Source organism: Enhydra lutris, unplaced genomic scaffold (genome assembly GCF_002288905.1).
Source record: "Enhydra lutris kenyoni isolate GAN:26980312 unplaced genomic scaffold, ASM228890v2 scaffoldscaffold16, whole genome shotgun sequence".
Taxonomy (NCBI): Eukaryota; Metazoa; Chordata; class Mammalia; order Carnivora; family Mustelidae; genus Enhydra; species Enhydra lutris.
Genome location: NW_019154100.1, coordinates 27,389,734 through 27,397,616, shown reverse-complemented (window position 1 = coordinate 27,397,616; position 7,883 = coordinate 27,389,734). Strand labels below are relative to the sequence as shown.

Below are 7,883 nucleotides of genomic sequence, written 5' to 3'. Positions count from 1 at the left end.
ATAAACATCTTTATAAAGCAGTGGGTATTTACTCTCGAGGCTACTCGCTACACAGAATCCATCTCCTTTGTTTGGACACAGCATGTCTGGTTCCTTTGGGGCCTTACCTTCCTGTCACAGTCGGCAGCTTTGATAGGACTGTCAACCAAGACACACCAAACCAAAAGAAGCACGTGTGGTTCCAGCTGGACCAATCTGGCTCTAGGATTTTCCATCTTTAATAGCGGGACCTAAGGATAGGAAAACAAAACAGCAGGAGCTCGTCTGTTACAGAATGGCTTCCTGACAAAATTGTCAAACAGTAACAACATATTTGTCCTTAGGAGCTACTGTTCTCTCAAGTTTAAATGAAAACATTTTAGGGCACCTGGGTGGCTCAGTCAGTTAAGTGTCAGCCTTCAGCTCAGGTCATGATCCCAGGGTCCTAGGATGGAGCCCTGCATTGGGCTCCCTGCTCAGCAAGGAGCCTGCTTCTCCCTCTCCCTCTGCTGCTTCCCCTGCTTATGTGCTCCTGCTCTCTCTCTGTGAGATAAATAAATAAAATCTTAAAAAAAAAAAAAAAGAAAAGAAAACATTTTAATGAACTCCACGACTGGACAGGAACAGTGAGAAAACTATAAAGAAGTGGTCTCCATTATGATCACACAGAATTAATTTATTTATTCAACAAATATTTATTCAATTTACTGAGACTTATACTCTGGCCACAATAGAGTAACAGGGACCTAACTTACCCTTGTCCTGAAATGAACAAACAAAAACGCAAAATACAGTTTTCAAGCCATTTGGACACAGCACAGTGAGGAACAGTGATCCCTGAAAGAAGGGAAACATTCGATTACCTGCAATTACCTTAATCTGTTACCTGGAGAGTTTCCAGGTCATGTAGTAGGAAGGGGAAAACCCGGAAATGCCCTGTAGGGGAGAGCTGGGAATACAGTTCAGGCCAAGGCAGCTAGAATGCACAGTACAGAGGACCAGGGAAGAGAAAACTGTGCAGGGAACCTCACAGATTGTCTTCAGCTAAGGGCTGATAGTGCCTGTGGCTGAGGAAGCCACCTGAGGCTGGGAAAAGAAGCACCTGGAAGGATTTAAGGAAACAATCTCTGGAAATTGTTCAGGGCCAGGAAGAGTCCCTTTTCCTATCAGCCAGAATAGAAAAACCTCATGATCCATGGGGCATTTGGTAGAGGAGTCCCTGAAGAAGGGAGTGGGGCAGAAAAAAAGAAATGATGGGTGAAATATTTCTAAATTTCATTACCCACAAATCAAAGAAGCTCAACAAAACCCAAGCAAAAGAAACTCAAAAACTATTCCAAAGCATGCCATAATCAAATTGCTTTAAAACAATGATAAAGAGAAAAATCTTAAAATCATTCAGAGAATGTGGCAAATATAAAAGATTTTTATTAAGAACGTAGTGTTTCAGAGCTTAAGGGATTATTCTCCTTCCTTCCTTCCTTCCTTCCTCTCCCCGACCCTCCCCCCACCATTTCTTTCCTTCTTCTTTTGCGAATATAAAGGTTAAAAGAAGTTACATATGTTCTCACTTTGAACCCGTGGTTCTTTGGATTCCAAGGATACATGGTAGAGAAGTTTTTTGTTTGTTTGTTTTGGGAGCTTTTTTGTTTTTTGGTTTTTTTCCCCACAAATCAGACACTCTCTATCTTGACAGAACTTATGGTCTATAAATTAGTATAAAATACTCAACATTCAAGCTTTCAGACTTCTGCTTTATTTTTTTTAAGGATGCTTATTGCCAAGTACTCCTAAAAAAATGAAAGATGAGCACTTTAAGTTACTTACAGAAAAAATTTCACAAATGAACAATAAATTTTCCATCATTGCAAACGTGTTTTGAAGAGAAAGGCACTCTGAGGTTGACTATAATTGGTGACTGTACTCAGAGAGTGAAGAAGGGAGAGCTGAGAGTGACATGAGCAAAAGTCTCAAGACTTTTGATATATTTTTTAAAGATTTTATTTATTTATTTGACACAGATCATAAGTAGGCAGAGAGGCAGGCAGAGAGAAAGAGGGGGAAACAGGCTCCCCGCTGAGCAGAGAGCCCGATGTGGGGCTGGATCCCAGGGCTCTGGAATCATGACCTGAGCTGAAGGCAGAGTCTTTAACTCACTGAGCCACCCAGGCGCCCCAAGACTTTTGATATTTTTAAAAGTATAAAACATAGCAATTGTGAGTGAGGGTGTGTGCAGCGGGCAGGCAGATTTTAGAGGTGAATCTTTTTTTTTTTTTTAAGATTTTATTTCTTTATTTGACACAGAGAGAGAGATCACAAGTAGGCAGGAAGAGAGAGAGGGGGAAGCAGGTTCCCTGCTGAGCAGAGAGCCCAATGCGGGACTCGATCCCGGGACCCCGAGATCATGACCTGAGCCGAAGGCAGAGTCCTAACCCACTGAACTACCCAGGCGCCCTAGAGGTGAATCTTCTATTATCATCAACTTCACAAAATATATTCAAAAATTTCTTTATACCATGTATTCTTATTTGTCTCTGAACAACACTGTAACGATGTTAGAAATGTTCCATTTGGACGTTCAACATGGGATGTGCCATATGTCGTCAAGGATTTTTAGCATGCTACTTGGTGTATAATTGGAGTACGTAAGCACAAAGCCTGGACCCCATCCTTTCCCTTAGCCTCTCCATCTCTCTTTCCCCTTTACCCATTCCTTTCCTTTGCAATTACTGTGGCCATCACTTGAAAAAGAACAAAAAGCTTGAACTAAGGGAATTTTCTGTTTCACTTTGGTTGTTCTACAACTCATTATCCCTCAATTGACCACTGGAGACTCCGCTGCCATATATTTAAATCACCCTAGGCACTAGCTGGGGATGAATTTATCATGAAACTTTTACAACAGAGAGGGCCACAAGGAATAGAGTGCTTATAAATGTCTCCTCCCCTGCAGGCAGGTGACAATTTCACTCTTTGTTGAGTCCCTGTTGCTTTCCTATTACACTCAGATGTTTTTATTTTAAGAGGAAAATATTATGGATGAACATAAAGTTTTAGTATCTGGAATGGTTGGACTGCACATCAAGTAGTCAGATCTATTTTCCTATCTTTAATGTATTTTAAGATCAGTTATATTTAATGCTCCTGAGTCTTGCTGGTTCCCATGCCGGGTGAAAAAGAGACTTGCCGGAAACCTAGATAGCTTGAGTTTGAAGGAATTGTTTTGCTCAGACTTCCATCCAGGATATAAATGCATGCCATTGCATTCCTAATAAAACTGACCTTCTCAGGAATGGGGATAGTATTTGGGGTTTATGTGAAAAGCGAATCCAGAATTTGTTGAGATCCCAAGTAACAAAAGAGCAGGGTCACAATATGATGATTGGCAAGCATAGGACCACAGCAAAGTGTTGTGCAGGCTTTGCACTGCACAAATCACAAACTGCAATGACTGATGTCCCCTAAAACGCCCGTATACAACCTGAACAAATTACATGACAGCCCTAAGCAAAAGCGAGCCAGAAATCAAAAACACAGCAATGAGACTGCACATAGGTTCAGGAACTCAAGCAAAGAGCCTGAGTAAAAGAATCAAGGCCAAGAATAAGTTTTGGATTTTGGATGATGGATGCAACAACTGCAACAAGAGTGTAAGTCTTTGCTTCATTCTAATCTGCCATGGCTTTACATGTATTCACCTTCATACAGTCTCCATATCCTTATTACCTAGCCCAGACCTGTGGTCCCCCATGACCATACTCTTTTCCACCTGTTCCCTCTCAGGTGCTCACTTCTTTCAAGTTCCCCTGCGCTGACTCTACTAACAGAACCCCATCTTTTGGGACTCCAGTATGAATATAACCCCTTAAAGATGGGCATATTTTTTAAAAAGCCAAACGATTCTGCTTCTACAAATTTTCTTAAAGAAAATAGTCATTAGTGGGGTGCCTGGGTGGCTCAGTGGGTTAAAGCCTCTGCCTTCGGCTCAGGTCATGATCCCAGGGTCCTGGGATCAAGCCCCACATCAGGCTCTCTGCTCAGCAGGGAGCCTGCTTCCCTCCTCCCCACCGTGCCTGCCTCTCTGTCTACTTGTGATCTCTATCTGTCAAATAAATAAATAAAATCTTTTTTAAAAAATGGAAAAAAAGAAAATAGTCATTAGTATTATTAATAATGACAATAATATAAAACAACGTAAACATCCAACAACAACAAATCATTTAAATAAAGTATGTTATTGTTGTGCAATGGAGTATAAAGCAGTCATTTAAAATGACTTTGTGGGGTGCCTGGGTGGCTTAGTGGGTTAAAGCCTCTGCCTTCGGCTCAGGTTATGGTCCCAGGGTCCTGGGTTCGAGCCCCGTGTCAGGCTCTCTGCTCCACAGGGAGCCAGCTTCCTCCCCTCTCTCTCTGCCTGCCTCTCTGCCTACTTGTGATCTCTCTCTCTGTCAAATAAATAAATAAAATCTTAAAAAATAAATAAGTAAATAAATAAATAAAATAAAATTACTTTGTAAGGGGCATGTGGCTAGCTCAGTTGGTAGAACATGTGACTCTTGATTTGAGGGTTGTTTAAGTTCGAGCCTCACATTGGGTGTAGAGATTACTTAAGAATAAAATCTTTAGGGCACCTGAGTGGCTCAGTGTTAAAGCCTCTGCTTAGACCAGCTCCAGTCATGATCTCAGGATCCTGGGATTGAGCCCTGCATCAGGATCTCTGCTCAGTGGGGAGCCTGCTTCCCCGCGCCCCCACCCCGCCTGACTCTCTGTCTACTTGTGATCTCTGTCTGTCAAATAAGTAAATAAAACCTTAAAAAAAAAAAAAGAATAAAATCTTTAAGGGGAACCTGCATGGCAAAGTTGGTTAAGTGGCCGACTCTTGGTTTTGGCTCAGGTAGTGATCTCAGGGTCATGAGACTGACCCCAGTGTGGGCTCCGTGCTCAGCACGAAGCCTACTTGAGACTCTCTTTTCTTCTCCCTCTGCCCCTCCTGCTCATGCTCTCTCTCTCTAAAATAAATAAATAAATCTTAAAAAAAAAAAAAGATGTGAGAGTGAGTTTAAAAATAAGATTACAGAGCGCCTGGGTGGCTCAGTGGGTTAAGCCTCTGCCTTCAGCTCAGGTCATGATCTCAGGGTCCTGGGATCGAGCCCCACATCCGGGTCTCTGCTCAGCAGGGAATCTGCTTCCCCCTCTCTCTCTCCCTGCCTCTCTGCCTGTTTGTGATCTCTCTCTCTGTCAAATAAATAAATAAAATCTTTTTAAAATAAATAAATAAAAATAAGGTTACAATACAGTATAACTGCAACTATTTTTTTAAAACTCTATCTAAAATAATAATAATAAAATAAAAATAAAACAAAAACTTTATCCTCTATCTAGACATAAGAAAAAAGGCTTGAACAATATACACCAAAATGTAAGCACTTTCTGAGTGGTGCCATTAAATTTGATAACATTTATTGAAAAAACAACATATAAGTTGTTTTCCCAATTACAAAAGTAACATACTTCTCGCTGCGTAAGATAGGAAGAAAAGAGAAGTCTAAAGAAAAATATGGTATTTACTTATAATTGTGCAATCCAGAAAAAAAGCCTATTAATATTTTGGAGTATATCTTTCTGAGCTCTTTTAAAATGGAAAATAACTTTTTTCTTATAAAAATTATACATATTCTCTTTTTCATGGCAACTTGGAGTCGGTTGGCTGCTTCAGGAGGAAACTGAACATCTCTTTCCCAGCTAATGGCTTCCAGAAACTCATTGAAGAGGACGATGACCATAAACTTCATACTTTTCTGAGAAGCATATGGCCACAGAAGTGGCTCCTGATGCTCTGGGTGAAGAATGGGAGGGTTGTATGGTCGAATCAGTGCAGGGGAAGGTAAGTAAGGCTTCTCCATGAAGCAAGGTGTCTTGACCCATGGCTGAGACCACCTGCTGTTGAGTAAGGTGCATACCTGTTACAGACTAAGGAGAACTGGAAAAAGAAAACATGAATCTGTTCACGGTTATGTTGTGGATGCCAATCTGAGTGTTCTCAGCTTGGTCCTTGTAAAAAAAGGAAAGAAGGAAGACATTCTTGGACTCACTGACATTCCTACACCTTGTTGCCTGAGATCCAAAAGAGCTGGCAGAACTCACACACTTTTCAGTTCCTCTAAAGAAGATGATGTCTGATAGTATGTGTGAGAAAGCTCCTAAATAAGGAGAGTAAGACGTCTAGAACAAAGGACCCAAGATTCAGCATCTTGCTACTCCACGTGTCTTCCAGCTTAAACATTGGTGTATCGCTCTAAGAAACAGCGTACTAAGAAAAATAAGGAAGAGATAGCAGAATATGCTAAACTCTTAGCCAAAAGAAGGAAAGAGGTCAAAGAAGACCTCTAGGACCAGACTGCCAAGAGACAGAGGCTGTCCTCTCAGATCTTCTACCTCTAAGTCTGAGCCCAGTCAAAAATGAGATTTGCTCACTGTAACAAATAAATGAGACATTAAAAAAAAAAAAAAACATATTCGGGCTCCTGGGTGGCTCAATCATTAAGCGTCTGCCTTCGGCTCAGATCGTGATCCCAGGGTCCTGGGATCGAGCCCCGCGTCGGGCTCTCCACTCGACAAGAAGTCTGCTTCTCCCTCTCCCACTCCCCCTGCTTGTGTTCCCTCTCTCGCTGTGTCTCTCTCTGTCAAATAAATAAATAAAATCTTAAAAAAAAAATATTCAGTGTTGAAAACTGAAAATATAGATAAGCAAATAGAAAAACATATATTGAATAATTTTTATTTCCTTCTTTTATTTATCTTTATATTATAAATTTTCAATAATGAATATACATGGCTTCATAATAAAAAAAAAATGTATTGATCATGCCTCTCCTAGTCCTCAGCTTCACCTGAATCACAGGTTTTCAGTAAAGAAAATCACTCGATGTTAATGGATGAAAACAGCTTAGTATGAAAACCTCTTCCCATTTCAGCTGAGGTTTTCTGTAACTTCTGTTTTGTTCTAAGATAGGCAATAGCATGAAGTCTACAGAGACATATGAGCCACAGTGGAGAAAGAGACATTTGGGGTCAAGCAGGACCAAAGGCCCCAGAAACCACACTGCTGCAGGCTAGTCTTGGGGCAGAGCTAGCAAGGGGTGAATCGAGACAGGACTTGAACACTCAGGAGCCGGGGAGAGTGCTAGTCATGCTTGCCAAAAATGTTATCCTGTACCACAGAAGTAAACTAGGCAAACCTTCAAATATGGCTGCCTTGTCTAGGCTGGGGTAGCAGGGCTCCAGTCTCTGACTAGAAGACAGACTGAGCCCCATTTCCAGGGAATCTGGGGTGCCATACAAGGTAAACAAATGAGTTGGAACACAATGAATCAGAACCCCATTACATGGGTTGGGAAAGCATGAGAGGGGTGTAGGGGCTACATTGGTACCCAGAGCTCGCCCTGGACCACTGGACACAGGACTTGGTTGGTTATAAAGACACTTATCCAATCATGAATTCATTCAACAAGTATTTATTGACCTTGAAGTATCAGGCTCTGTGTAAAGTGCCAGGGACACATAGTGAAAATACATAGGTGTAAAAGAGGAAGCTAGATCTTCAGCCAATGTGGGCATCACACAAATAAACACAGCAACAGAGAATAACAAATGCTTCAGCAGTGAATCAGGAAGCTCTAGAGAACACCAAGGGTACAAATTTTTGGATTATATTCACTTTTTTCTTTTGATTAAAAAAAATTAAAACATTTTTGTGGTCCTCTAAAAGTACCACTGGCCCTAAGTATTGTGCCTACTGTACTAAATGTACTTAATGGATAAAGTGGTCCTGGCCAAGGAAGGCAAAAGAAGCAAACAACAGAGCCTGACCCATCAACCCAAAGGAGTAAATATAAAGAAATTTC

The 7,883-nt window shown here is 41.1% G+C and overlaps 1 pseudogene; it reads left to right on the top strand.

The window, feature by feature from the left end:
- Window positions 1-3,518: 3,518 nt before the first annotated feature.
- On the top strand, window positions 3,519-6,442 carry LOC111147288 (annotated as a pseudogene).
- Window positions 6,443-7,883: the final 1,441 nt, after the last annotated feature.